This window comes from Sciurus carolinensis, chromosome 10, assembly GCF_902686445.1.
Source record: "Sciurus carolinensis chromosome 10, mSciCar1.2, whole genome shotgun sequence".
NCBI classification, from domain to species: Eukaryota; Metazoa; Chordata; class Mammalia; order Rodentia; family Sciuridae; genus Sciurus; species Sciurus carolinensis.
This window is the reverse complement of record NC_062222.1, coordinates 52,154,407-52,169,997: the sequence shown is the minus strand read 5'-3', so window position 1 is coordinate 52,169,997 and position 15,591 is coordinate 52,154,407.

The following is a 15,591-nucleotide window of genomic DNA, read 5'->3' as shown; positions in this document are numbered from 1 at the left end:
CAGACTGATGAGAAATTTCTTTGGAAAGAATTTTTGCTGGACATATTCAGAGAAATACTCAAAAGATAATGTGCTCAAATGAGGAGAGGAAAGGAAAGTATTAGGAAGATATTAGAATGGTGTAGAGGCATTGTAGGTCATTGTAAGGACTTTGCATTTTGTTTACAGTATGCTATAAAACTGTGGGAAAATTGAGACCAGGAAGGGTATGTACTGCATTTCACAAGGTTCACTCTTCCTCTTTGGGAACAATATGGTATGGGAGGGGCAAAGTGAGAGCATGGAGTTCATTGTCCTTGGTCGAATGTGTATATATACCACATTTTCTTTATCCATTCATCTGTTGAAGGGCATTTGGGTTGGTTCCACAATCTAGCTATTATGAATTGAACTGCCGTAAACATTGATGTGACTGCATTACTGTAGTATGTTAATTTTAAGTCCTTTGGGTATAAACCAAGGAATGGTATAACTGGATCAAAATGTGGGTCCATTCCAAGTTTTCTGAGGAATCTTCACACTACTTTCCAGAGTGGCTGCACCAATTTGTAACTCCACCAACAATGTGAAAATGTGCCTTTTCCCCACATCCATGCCAACATCTATTATTATTTGTGTTCTTAATGTGCTCCTTTAAATAAGGAATAATGTGGTTTATTTTTAGAAACCAAAACACCTTACTCTGAAATGTAAATCCTATATCCTACACCCCTTACTAAATAATGAAATTTACATTATGCTTCGCACTTTGTACACATTTATTCCTACAAATACATGTGTATATTCATGAACATTTTCATTCAATTTTATCATGTTTACTAACAAAATTTTGCCATGAAAAATTTTAAAAAATTGGTGTTCTTACATAGCATTGTTATTTTATGCTCCTGGTTAGAAATGTCAAGTATGATAGAATCTTCTTAGAGCCCCTATTTCTCTGTGCGTATAAATAAATTCCAAGGGTTAAATTAAAGGAGAAATTAGCTTTCTGCCCTTGGCTCAGAAAACTAAATCTTTACTATCGATTCATCTCCTTCACATAGTGTTTTGCTTTTCTCTCTTAGGATTGAGAATGTGCCCTGCAAATTTCTCATTCACCAAGACTCAACTCTACAGTGGAGAACTAGCCAGAATATGGGTTGGGTCTAATTCTTCTTAAAATCAAAGATAGTTAAGCTCCAAGGTTAAAATTGGTAAACTCAGGAAATCCTAAGTGTAAACATCACCTTTCAATCACCTGCAAATCATCTCCAGATCCCTTTTCTCTGGAATGCAGCCTCACTGCAATTTTTCTTTCTAAATTAAGCAGCACATTTCAGGTATCTAAGAAGCAGCTGAGTGAGGCAAGGGGTTTTAGAAGCAAATTCCATTAAACTTTGCTACTGGTTTATTTTGTCATTATATTTTTACTAATGGACGTGAGAAGTTTTGTTTAATAAAGGTCATTAAATGAAGAAAATGTAGGACTTGATGTTTTTAGAGAAAAAAATGTAGAATTGGAAAATTAAAATATGCTTTTAAAATCCTACTTTTTAAATTCTTTTCTTAGCATAATTATGAACTGCATTTGAAAATGAAGATACATTAAATAGATTGAGTCCTGTAAAATAATTGTTTTTAACTACAGGACCTAACACTTCTTGCATACAACTTTATGTAAACCTTTAAAAGATGATGTTTATAAACTTATACCCTTTATTCACTAAGCAATGGGATTTAAATAATTCAGAAGAGATGAAAAGCAAGTACCAGTGTTAACCTACTGTTAGTTCATAAGAATAACCACAACCTCTAAACACAATATAAAATATGTAGTTTTGTCTTTTAATAAGATTAGGTTATACTGTTGCTAAATTTATTTCTAAAGTATGTCTGCATAGATTGTGGGCAGATAAATTTAACTGAAGGTTTTAGTGACAACACACACATACACACACACACACACACACACACACCCCGTATTTAGCTAGGTTAAAAAAAAAAAATCAGTAAAAAAAAACATGAATCTTACCCCTGTCCCAATTCCTCCCCTAGAAGTTATATCTAGTAAAGAACACAGTCTTATAAATACCCAGAAAATGAAATAGACACACACTTCTTGTTATTATATATTAGGAAATTTTAAGGCACTCTTAGATGACATGGATGGGTCCTATTCAGTCTGCTCTGAGGTTTGTAATACTAACATAGTCTGAGTTACACTTCCCCTACCCTCCTTTATGACCATGTTCAAGCACAGGAGAATAGAATGAGTTGCTTTCAGACGTTTAAAGGGACAGGGAAGTGCACCTATTACTGGTAGAGTCTTGGAGGTTAGCCTACGTGATGTGCAGACTTTAAGATGGCTCCCAATGATCTGCTCTCCCTCCACATTCACACCATTTTACAACCCTTTGCCTTAAATGTGGCTGAATTTAGTGACCCACTTCTAATGAGTTGGATGAGGCAGAAGCGTTGTGATATCTATTCAAAGATCAAGTCTGGAAAAAGACTGTGGTTTTTGTCTGAACCAATTTCTCTCTGTATCTTAACTCTAAGAGAAAGAAGCCAGATGCCATGCTGTAAGTGCAGCCATGGAGAAGGTCATATAACAAGGAGCAGATACCTCCACCCTTCAGTTAATGAGGACCAGACTTGTGAACAGCAGTACCTGAGTGAACTTCCAGGTATGGAGATGATTGAACACCAGATGACACCTCAATTTCAGTCTTATAAGAGACTCTAAGGCAGGAACATACATTTAAGCCATACCTAGACTCTTGACTCTCAGAGATAACAAGTATTTCTTGTTTTAACATGTTAAATTTGGGGGTAACTTTTTACTTACCAATACATAACCAATATAGAATTCTTTGGGATTCTCCATGTAGGATTTCCCATCCTACCCTTATTTGATAAATTGGGTGATCTACTTCCATTCATCCACAATTATTTAGGATTGCTATGTATATTTTTTTCCCACTGAGCTGCAACTTTAGCCCTTTTTATTTTTTGTTTTGAGATAAGTTCTCACTAAGGTGCTGACGCTGGCCTGAACTTTTCAATCTTCCCACCTGAATCTCCCAAATCCCTGGGATTACGGGTGCGTGTCACCACGCCCAGTCCCTGGCTATTTTTGTTTGTTCATTTGTTTTGTTTTTCACATTTTGTTTAACTGTTGCATTATAGTTGTTCATGTTGATGGTATTTGTTGTTACATATTCATAGATGCACATGATTAACAATATAATTTGACCAACGTCACTCCCAGGCACTTCCTCTCTCCCTGCTGACCCACCTTCCCCTTCCTCTACTGATCTCTCTTCACTTTTCATGAGATCTGCCTCCACAGATCTTTATCTTCCTTTTTCCTTCTCTAGCTTCTACATATGAGAGAAAACATTTCACCCTTAACCTCACGAACTTGACTTATTTTGCTTAACATAATGGTCTCTAGTTCCATCCATTTTCTTGCAAATGGTGTAATTTCATTTTTCTTTATGGTTGAATAAAATTCCATTCTATATATACCACATTTTATTTCTCCACTCATTCACTGATGAACACCTAGGCTGGTCCCAGGGCTTGGCTATTGTGAATTGTGCTGCTATAACATGTGCTATGCATGTATCACTATAGTATGATGACTTTAATTTAAAATTTTTTAAAAAAAATTATTTATTTATTGGTTCTTTTTAGTTATACATTGCAATAGAATATACTGTGACATAATTATAAAAGCCTAGAATATAATTTTCTAATTCAGTCCCAATATTTCCCTTTCCCCTCCCTTCCTCCCACTTTGTTTTCTTCCCTCTTCTTTAATGTTCTTTCTGCTATTTGCTTATAGTTTTTTTTTAATTACTGTTTTTTTGGATATAAATGATGGTAAGATTCCCTGTGGAATACTCATATGTGTACATATGAAATTTGGTCAGGTTCATTCCACTGACTTACCCTATCACATTCTTCCTTCTTCCTTTCATTCCCCTTTGTCTACTCCTCTGATCCTATTTTTATTCTTTTCTTTTTATCTCCCCACCCTTATTCTGTATTAACTTCTGTATATCAGAGAAAGTATTTGACTGTACACTTTTTGGGACTGCCTTATTTCACTTAGCGTGACAGTCTACAGTTCCATCCACTTACCAGCAAGTGCCATAAGGTCATTCTTCCTTATAGCTGAGTAATACTCCATTACATATATATAACTTGTTTTCTTTATCCATTCATCTGGTGAATGGCATTAACCCAATCAATAAATGGGCAAAGGTACTAAACATGTCTCCAATTAAGAAAATGTAATAATAAATGTCTGAAAAAAAGTTCAACATCTCTAGTAATAAGAAAAATGCAAGTTAAAACTATTAAGATTTCATTTCAGTCTAGTCAGAATGTCAACTATTAAGAATACAAGTGCCATTAGGTGGTGCACATCTATAATCACAGTGACTTGGGGGACTGAGGCAGGAGGATTGTGAGTTCAAAACCAATCTTAGCAATGGCAGGGCGCTAAGCAACTCAGTGAGACCCTGTCTCTAAATAAAATTTAAAATAGGCCTGGGGATGTCACTCAGTGGTTGAGTGCCTCTGAGTTTAATCCCCAGTACTCAATAAATAAATAAATATCTATGTGTCCTCTAGTCTGTGTCATTGATCTATTTGTCTATTTTTATGCAGTACCATGCTGTTTTTGTTACTATAACTCTGTAGTATAATTTGAAGCTAGGTGTAATGATGCCTCCAGCATTGCTTTTCTGGCTTTAAAATATGTGTTGGCTATTCGGGGTCTTTTGTTCTTCCAAAATAAGTGTTTTGTGAAGAATGTCAGGGGTATTTTGATGGGGATTGCATTGAATCCATATGTTCTTTTTGGTAGTATGGTCATTTTAACAATAGTAATTCTGCCTATAGAATAACTACTTTTATAACAAACTAAATATAATGAAATATTGCCTACTGAATAGAGGAACTCAATCACTTCTTAGGAACTATATTTTTAGGTATCTGTTAAATACCTCCATAAAAATAATTTGTGTTTGAATTTTGGGTCTTATGTTCTTCCTTTTAAATTCAGCATAGGAAAGTTGCTGAATTAAACTGTCAAATAGCATATATTTGTTTTAAAAAGGAGTTGAAATCTGTTTTCTTTATTTGCATTGGGTGTTTGTAACGAACATAATGTTTCACTAGAGCAAGGCAGTCTAATCAAAATGGAATAGAATGACCTCAAGTAAAGAGACTAAGGTATCTTTGAGTGAAGATAGCCTCAATAAATGTAGTTTTTCCATCTTTAATTTTTTTATCTATGATATCATTTGTTCCTTATTTATGTTATTATCAATAATATCAGAAAAACATTTCTTTGATACTTATAATGAATATTCTAGAAACTAAAAATTTTGGATAGAATAATAGGAAATAAGATAATTCTGTAACTACTTTCCAACTATGTACAGCAGAATCTCTCCAATGTTAGAGTATGATTATTCACTATAGTGGCAAATAATTTTCTTGGAAGAGAAAATATTTTTTCAGCAGAAAAACTAGCTCAAGGCACACTCTTCTAAGTACAGGACACGAAGAAAAGAGAGGAGAGACATCACATCACAATTTGTATATCACCTCCTTGTTATTTTTAATATATTTATTTTAATTCCTTTTCTGAATACTTTCAAGTTTTCAGAAAAAGACTCCTATGTTAAGAAAAAGAAATCTTCAATAGTATTGGAAAGAAAACATATTACTGAATTAGAGAATAAAGGATTATTAAGTGTACTTTAAGTAACTCAGCATTAACTCATTCAGTTCCACAGCATTCCGAGACTTTGAAGATTAAAATACCTTGCTCAAGGCAACACAGTTTATAAAATCGAAGAATCGATATCCAAATCTGGGTATGGGAAAATTTAAATCCTATATTCTTTCTGCTGTATTATATCATATATTTTACCTTACATGTATTTTAATCAGTTTTCTAAAATTATCCAACCAAGATGATCAGGATTTTTCTATTTGAAGAGACTCTCTTCCCCAACCCCATAACTGTTTTTTCTAAGGGATATAGGTATAGAGTTTAGGAGTCCCTAGAATCAAATAATAGCATCACCAAATTCCCTGGGTTTTTCCAAAACATTTCACCAGATCTTATTTAAGACAATTGTATAATTACTTTAGAGACCTCTCAATTCACAAAATGAATTTTCTCTGATAACAATAATTTTTAATTGAATTGTTGAATACATAAAATATGATACTCTTAATTTTTTATAGTTCCATTTTTATCCTTACATATATTTCTACCCTCCTGACAATCTTTTCCCACATAATTACTGCTCTTGTAGTAATGCTTCATTCTGGCTGGTCTTCCCTGAGCAATGCCTCTTGTTTTCAATTTTCCCATCCTCCTTCATCTCAACGGAATTCCTCAGACAACTTCTGCTAGTTTAAAATGACCTGGGAAATCGATTATTACTTAAATCTTAAGAAGTAATTCTTGATTGATTGCTTAATATATGATCTGAGAATATTGGTATTTTAGCAGAACACTGAGGAAAAATGTGTAATCTAAATAATGTCAGTTTAATTATATAACCTGCAGAAGGTTGGCATTTTTTGTTGTTGTTGTTGTTCTTGTATTTCTGGTTTTTGTAGAATTATCTTTTCTGTATCTCTAACAGAAATCATTCATGTTGAATGCTAAGTAGTACAGGTGAAAACATAATTTCATAGCATTTAGTCCAAATTTTCTAGTGCACATGGGGGAACATGGGAGAAAACCTGGAATCCCACGCTTCTTGGTTCCCAGCGCCTGGATGTTGATTACATACACAGTGTACTTTTCCCTGTACCAAGCTTCCCCTGTATCTTTCCACTTATTAATAATACTGATCCACATTTAAATTTCTGCTAATTGTTGATCCTTCTTGGAGACTGGTACGCAGAGTTTCTTAAGATATATCTGGTAGTTTCTAAGACCTCAAGGAGGCAAATTAATTATGTAACATGATATAACCTTGACAGTGAAGAAATTGGTATTCTAATTCATCACCCCCCTAATTCTCTAATTCTCAGTCTTCTCATCTCAAAAAAGGTGAGTTAATGGTACCTTACTAATGTTGGCAGTTCAAGAGCTTTGCCCACTTCTCTGTCTCTGTGCTCCTTTGTTCCAGGCAACTGGACATACCAAATGGTCACCTGTAGGGAGTTTAATAAAAATTCTAGAGCACGCCTTGGCCCTAGACAATAAGAAGGGAAACATATAAATTAGGATGCTTATGTCAATAGATAGTTGTGGAGTCATTCAGTTAATCTTGATATACATTTGTTCTAAATTTGAAATCCCTTTGAGTAATTTTCCTGCCTGAAACAAAAATATTATTGTGAGAGTCTTCAAAGTTCTTGCACAAAGATAGGTGGTTCACCAGTTTAATCTTGGGCTAAATTCTGCCCTAACTCTCAATATGTGATAACATTTTTCTGAAAAGAACATGACCATCTTTCTCCAAATGATCTACAGCAAGAAATGAATATAATAGCATTTTCCCAAATCAGTTCTTGTTCCACAGCATGCTCTGAGAAAACTAAACCCTTTGTTCAAAATATTTAAGGCAAATACCTGCTTTCCTCTTCCTTGCCTTTGGAGAATCCTAATGCATATTTATTTCTGAGTTGTTTTCAAATAATGAAACTTGCATACATGTTTAACCCAATGTGTCCTTGTTTTTATTTGAGAAAAGAAAAATTTTTGTGTAAAAACTATGAATAGTTATTCTTGAGGAAGCAGCATTGCTGTTTGCACCGTTAGAAGAACCATGATTGCTACAAGGTTTGAACAGCACATGTCCAGCCAGATGTGATCCGTGGCTCTGAACCTTCTAGGGTAAACTTCCAGTACCGAGTATTCTATACATAGTCTTTTTTATTTCTCTGACACCAAGCCAAGAATTTCAGTTTCTCTCATGTTTCTTTATCTGCTTTAGAAATGAAGAGAAAAATAAAACAAGGATTTTATATATTCTATGTCCTAGACAATATATGTAGTGTTAATATACATAAAGTCTGTTACAATATAATTTTATTAATAAGATGAAAGTGATAGAGGATGATAAAGGGTTTTTTTGTTTGTTTGTTTTTTAATATGACTCCAAACATTGACTCTACCAGCTAAAAGCTAAATCATGAGCAAGTCATTTAATCTTTCTGAGATTTGGTTTTCCTATCTGCAAACCAGTTTTGACAATTTCTGCCTTAAAATAATTTGGGGGCAGTGGTGAAGGTGAACACAGAGTAGGAATACAAGATTTCCTCACATATTTAGACTTGAGCATCAGTATTTTTAGGTATGTTAAAAATTTCTAAACTTTCAGAGAAAGTTACCAATGGTTCTCTCTATATATTATTTTATAAATGGTTCTACAGAGCTCGGTTTACTCATGGATGAATTGCTTGATCCATTTGCATTAGATGAACTCCAGACTTAAAAACCAATAAGCGGGGAGATCCAAGATGGTGGACTAGAGGGTGACTGCATCTCCCGTAGCTCCAGAACTCAGGATTCAAGAAGGGGAGGTACTGAGAAACTTGGACCAACATAGAGCCGTGGGGTGAGTCTCTCTCACTGGGTGAAGCTCAGCCGGGCAGTAGATCCGGACAGGGGCAGCTTCTCAGAGCAGGGCAGGGCAGCGAGAGTCTTCCCCATGTAGCCCTGCTCTCTCCAGCGGCAGGCTCGATCCACAGTCAGCTTCTAGGAGCAGGCCCGCCCAGTGAGAGCTTTTCCACACAGAGCCTACCCCAATCCCCGGACTCAGCGGCGGGCCCCGGCCCGCAGGTGGCTTCTGGGACCAAGGCAGGTCAGGGAGAGGCTTTCCCCAAGCAACCTTGCTCCCTCAGGTGGGGGCAGGCCCTGTCTATAGCCAGCTTCTAGGAGCAGGACCACCCAGTGAGAGGATTTCCACACAGAACCAGCCCCAAGCCCTGGACCCAGTAGCCAGCTAGGGGCAGCTTTTTCAGAAGCACTGCATTATCAAGTTCCTCCAAGAATTCAGGCTACTGAAGGCTGGGAGGTGATATACTGGAAATCTACAGGGACATTGTAAGTCAATAGAGGAAATCTGCAATATCTCAGAGTCCCACTGATATCTGACCAATATGAGAAAACAAGGGAAGAAAATGTCCTGAACAAACCTAGATTCTATAACAATAAAACCCAATGACAGCACAGCAGAAGAAATGTCAGAAAGGGAGTTCAGAATGTATATAATTAAAACAATCAGGGAAGCAAACAAGGAAATGAAAGAGCAAATGCAGGCATTGAAGGAAGAAATGAAAGAGCACATGCAGGCATCAAATGATTGCACCAATCAACAGTTAAAAGAGCAAATATGGGAAGCAAGAGATCATTTCAATAAAGAGTTAGAGATACCAAAAACAAACAAACAAACAAACAGAAATCCTTGAAATGAAGAAAACAATAAACCAAGTTAAAAACTCCATAGAAAGCATAACCAATGGGATAGAACACCTGGAAGACAGAACCTCAGACATTGAAGAGAAAATATTTAATCTTGAAAACAAAATTGACCAAACAGAGAAGATGGTAAGAAATCATGAACAGAATCTACAAGAATTATGGGATATCATGAAAAGGCCAAATTTAAGACTTATTGGGATTGAGGATGGCTTAGAGAAACAAACCAAAGGAATGAACAATCTATTCAATGAAATAATATCAGAAAATTTCCCAAATCAGAAGAATGAAATGGAAAACCAGGTATAAGAGGCTTATAGGACTCCAAATATACAAAATTACAACAGACCCAGACCAAGGCACATTATTATGAAAATACCTAACATACAAAATAAAGACAGAATTTTAAAGGCTGCAAGAGAAAAGAATCAAATTACATTCAGGGGGAAACCAATACGGATATCAACAGATTTTTCAATCCAGACCCTAAAAGCTAGAAGGGCCTGGAACAACATTTACCAAGCCCTGAAAGAAAATGAATGCCAACCAAGAATCTTATATCCAGTAAAACTTACCTTCAGATTTGATGACGAAATAAAATCCTTCCATGATAAACACAGCTAAAAGAATTTACAAAAAGAAAGCTGGCATTACAGAACATTCTCAGCAAAATATTCCATGAGGAAGAGATGAAAAACAATGATGAAAATCAGCAAAGGGAGAAACTAGCCTAAAGGAATAGCCAAATAAAGGAGAAACCAAGTCCTGAAAAAAAAAAAGAGCCAAATAATCGGGAATACAAATCTTATCTCAATAATAACCCTGAATGTTAATGGTCTGAACTCATCAATCAAAAGACATAGACTGGCAGATTGGATTAAAAAGAAAAAATCCAACAATATGCTTCCTGCAAGAGACTCATCTCGTAGAAAGAGATACACATAGACTAAAAGTGAAAGGATGGGAAAAAACATACCATGCACATGGACACAGCAAAAAAGCTGGAGTATCCATCCTCATTTCAGATAATGTGGATTTCAAGCTAAAACGAGTCAGAAGGGATAAAGAAGGACATTACATACTGCTTAAGGGAAGCATAAATCAGCAAGACATAACAATCATAAATATCTATGCCCTGAATATTGGCTCATCTATGTACATCAAACAAATCATTCTCAATTCCAGAAATCAAACAGACCACAACACAATAATACTAGGCAATTTTAACACACTTCTCTCACAACTGGATAGATCTTCCAAACAAAAATTGAATAAAGAAACCATAAATCTCAATAACACAATCAACAATTTAGACTTGATGGACGTATATAGAATGCACCATCCAACAAAGAATGAATACACTTTCTTCTCAGCAGCACATGGATCCTTCTCTAAAATAAACCATATTTTATGCCACAAAGCTACTGTTACTAAATACAAGAAGATAGAGATATTCTATCAGATCAAAATGGATTAAAATTAGAAATAAATGACAGAATACAAAACAGAAATTCTCCAATATGTGGAGATTAAATAATACACTATTATATGATGAATGGATAACAGAAGACATCAGGAGGGAAACAAAAAAATTCTTAGAAGTAAACAAGAACAAAGACACATCATATCAAAATCTCTGGGATACTATGAAAGCAGTACTTAGAAGATTTATTTCATGGGGTGCATTCAACAAAAGAAGTAGAAATCAACAAATAAATGACTTAACACTACAGCTCAAAGCCCTAGAAAATGAAGAGCAGACCAACACCAAAAGTAGTAGGAAACAGGAAATAGTTTAAATCAGAGCTGAAATCAATGAAACTGAAACAAAAGAAACAATCAAAAAAATTAACAAAATAAAGAGTTGGTTCTTTGAAAAAAAAAAAAAAAAACAAAATAGATAAACCCTTAGCCACACTAACAAAGAGAAAGAGAGAGAAAACTCAAATTACTAAAATTTGGAATGAACAAGGAAATATCACTACAAACATGAGTGAAATACAAAACATAATTAGAAGCTATTTTGAAAATCTATACTCCAACAAAACAGAAAACCTCGAAGACATCAACAAGTTTCTAGAGACATATGAATTACCTAAACTGAATGAGGAGGAAATACACAACTTAAATAAATTAATTTTAAGCAATGAAATAGAAGAGGTCATCAAAAGCCTACCAACAAAGGAAAATCCGGGACCAGATGGGTTCTCAGTTGAGTTCTACAAAACCTTTAAAGAAGAGCTCATTCCAATACTCCTCAAAGTATTCCCGAAATAGAAGAGGAGGGAACCCTCCCAAACTCATTCTATGAAGCCAATATCACCCTGATACCTAAACCAGACAGAGACACATGGAGGAAAGAAAATTTCAGACCAATATCCTTAATGAACATCAACGCAAAAATTCTCAACAAAATTTTAGCACATCGCATACAAAAATATATTAAAAAGATAGTGCACCATGATCAAGTGGGTTTTATCCCAGGGATGCAAGGTTGGTTCAACATTCGGAAATCAATAAATGTCATTCACCATATCAACAGACTTAAAGTTAAGAATCACATGATTATTTCAATAGATGCAGAAAAAGCATTCGATAAAATACAGCATCCCTTCCTGCTCAAAACACTAGAAAAAATAGGGATAGTGGGAACATTCCTTAACATTGTAAAGGCCATACGCTAAGCCCATGGCCAATATCATTCTAAATGGTGAAAAACTGAAAGCATTCCCCCTAAAAACTGGAACAAGGCAGGGATGCCCTCTTTCACCACTTCTATTCAACATCATCCTTGAAACTCCAGCCAAGCAATTAGACAGACCAAAGAAATTAAAGGGATACGAATAGGAAAAGAAGAACTCAAACTGTCCCTGTTCGCTGATGACATGATTATATATTTAGAGGAACCTGGAAATTCCACCAGAAAACTTTTAGAACTCATAAGTGAATTCAGTAAAGTATCAGGTTACAAGATCAATGCTCATAAATCCAATGCATTTTTATACATAAGTGATGAATCTTCAGAAAGAGAAGTTAGGAAAACTACCCCATTCACAATAGCCTCAAAAAAAAAAAAATAAATACTTGGGAATCAATCTCACAAAAGAGGTGAGAGACTACAATGAGAACTACAGAACACTAAAGAAAGAAATTGAAGAAAACCTTAGAAGATGGAAAGATCTCCCATGTTCTTGGATAGGAAGAATTAATATTGTCAAAATGGCTATACTACCAAAAGTGCTATACAGATTCAATGAAATTCCAGTTAAAATCCCAATGACATACCTTACAGAAATAGAGCAAACAATTATGAAATTTGTCTGGAAGTATAAGAAACCCAGAATAGCTAAAGCAATCCTGAGCAGAAAGAGCGAAGCAGGGGGTATCGCAATACCAGATCTTCAACTATATTACAAAGCAATCGTAACAAAAACGGCATGGTTTGGGTACCAAAATAGACAGGTAGACCAATGGTACAGAATAGAGGACACGGACGCAAACCCAAATAAATACAATTTTCTCATATTATACAAAGGTTCCAAAAATATGCAATGGAGAAAAGATAGCCTCTTCAACAAATGGTGCTGGGAAAACTGGAAATCCATATGCAACAGAATGAAATTAAACCCCTCTCACCCTCCACAAAACTCAACTCAAAATGGATTAAGCATCTCGGAATCAGACCAGAGACCCTTCATCTTATAGAAGAAAAAGTAGGTCCAAATCTTCAACATGTCGGCCTAGGATCAGACTTCCTTAACAAGACTCTCATAGCACAAGAAATAAAAGCAAGAATCAACAACTGGGATAGATTCAAACTGAAAAGCTTTCTCTCAGCAAAGGAAACTATCAGTAATGTAAAGAGAGAGCCTACAGAGTGGGGGAAAATCTTTGCCCCTCATACTTCAGATAGAGCACTAATTTCCAGAATATATAAAGAACTCAAAAAACTCTACACCTAGAATACAAATAATCCAATCAACAAATGGGCTAAGGAAATGAACAGACACTTCAAGAAGAAGATCTATAAGCAATCAACAGATACATGAAAAAATGTTCAACATCTCTAGTAATAAGAGAAATGCAAATCAAAACCACCCTAAGATTCCATCTCACCCTAATTAGAATGATGTTTATCAAGAATACAAGCAGCAACAGGTGTTGGAGAGGATATGGGGAACAGGTACACTCATACATTGCTGGTGGGATTGCAAATTAGTGCAGCCACTCTGGAAAGCAGTATGGAGATTCTTCAGAAAGCTTGGAATGGAACCACCATTTGACCCAGCTATCCCACTCCTTGGCCTATACCCAAAGGACTTAAAATCAGCATACTACAGAGATACAGCCACATCAATGTTCATAGCTGCTCAATTCACAATAGCTAGATTGTGGAACCAACCTAGATGTCCTTCAATTGATGAATGGATAAAGAAACTGTGGTATATATATATATATATATATATATATATATATATATATATACACACACAATGGAATATTACTCAGTCATAAGGAATGATAAAATTATAGCATTTGCAGGCAAATGGATGAAATTGGAGAGTATCAAGCTAAGTGAGATAAGCCAATCTCAAAACACCAAAGGAAGAATAATCTCACTGATAAGTGGATAATGACACATAATGGGGTGTGGGAGGGGTTAGTGTTAGGGTTAGGATTATGTTTAGGGTTAGGGTTAGGGAGGGTGGCAAGAATGGAAGAAGAAAGGACTGTATAGAGGGAAAAGAGAGTTGGGAAGGGTGGGGGGGAAGGGAAAAAATAACAGAATGAATCAAACATTACCCTATGTAAATTTATGATTACACAAATGGTATGCCAAAAAAAAAAAAAAATCCTATAAGCGACCTGATGCTGTGACCTTCCTTTGTCCATTTCCACTTCCTGTGTGGCCGACAAGCATCCCATCTCACATGTCACCATCCCAGTTTATCAGAATTCACTGCCCTTCCTACAGTTTTCCCCATGAAACAAAACTGAGGTGAATGCACGGCATCTTTTTTTTTTTCATTTTTTTATTGGTTCTTATTAGTTATATATAACATTAGGATTCTTAACCCGAACTGGTAATATAAATGTCTTCTTCAATGAATACTGGCTATGTTTTCTTTCCCCCTTCATTTCTACCTGCTTCTCAGGCCTTCATGTTTGAAATCCCTTTAATCCCAGACTGAAGTTATACTCACTAATCCCTGGATCTTAATGTCTAATTTCCTTCCCCTTTGTGTATCTGACAGGCCAACACAGTAGCAGCAATCTTTTGTGCAATCCTGAATAAGAAATTTGATAAACAAACTGATTTTTTTCTAATATCAGATGGCCCAGGAATTCAGTTGAAGGAGTAGTTGGTTGTTCACTTATCCAATATTGTTATTAATATAGCATTGTTACCATATGCTGTGAGGAGATACAGCTTAGCCATTAGGTCAGATAAGTCTAGATTTACATTCCCTTTTATGACTTATGGACTCATACTAAATAACTTAGCAAGTGTCTCTGACCCTCACTTTTCTCATCAGAAAAATGCACACAGTTTTCATGATGAATAAAACCATATTAGTACATCAATTTCCAGTGCTGCTTTTGAAGCATTTATCCAAATTGCTGTATATATTTTTATCATTTTGAATAGTGTCCCCAGTTAATATTTCATAACAATAGTTGTTTTTGTCTGTTTGTTCACCTTTAAACTCCAGAATCTAGGACAGTGGCTTGTATACAGAAGGAACATAACAATGAATGAACGAAATGTATTAATGTGGATTTTAATGCATGAGTACAAACTACTGACATTAGCATAATGATTATCACTCCTTTTCAAAACTTTGTGAGGAAGTTAATATTCTTATCTGATATCCTTATTTCCATGTTAGTGAAGAAAATCTCAGGGAGATCAACATAGCAATGTCAAGTACATTTCATCTCTTAGTTCAGAATCCACTGCTTACCTAATTTTTAAAATTATGTAAACAAATATAAGTAGAGGGGTGTTTTAGTTCAGCTTCTGGGAGGAAGAGCCTGAGACAAGTAAGTCTGTGCAAGCATACCTGGAGAAACCTGTAAGAGAATAAGGAAGCAAGAGGAAGCAGGACAAGGAACTAAGCAAAAATATGGTTTTCATTGAA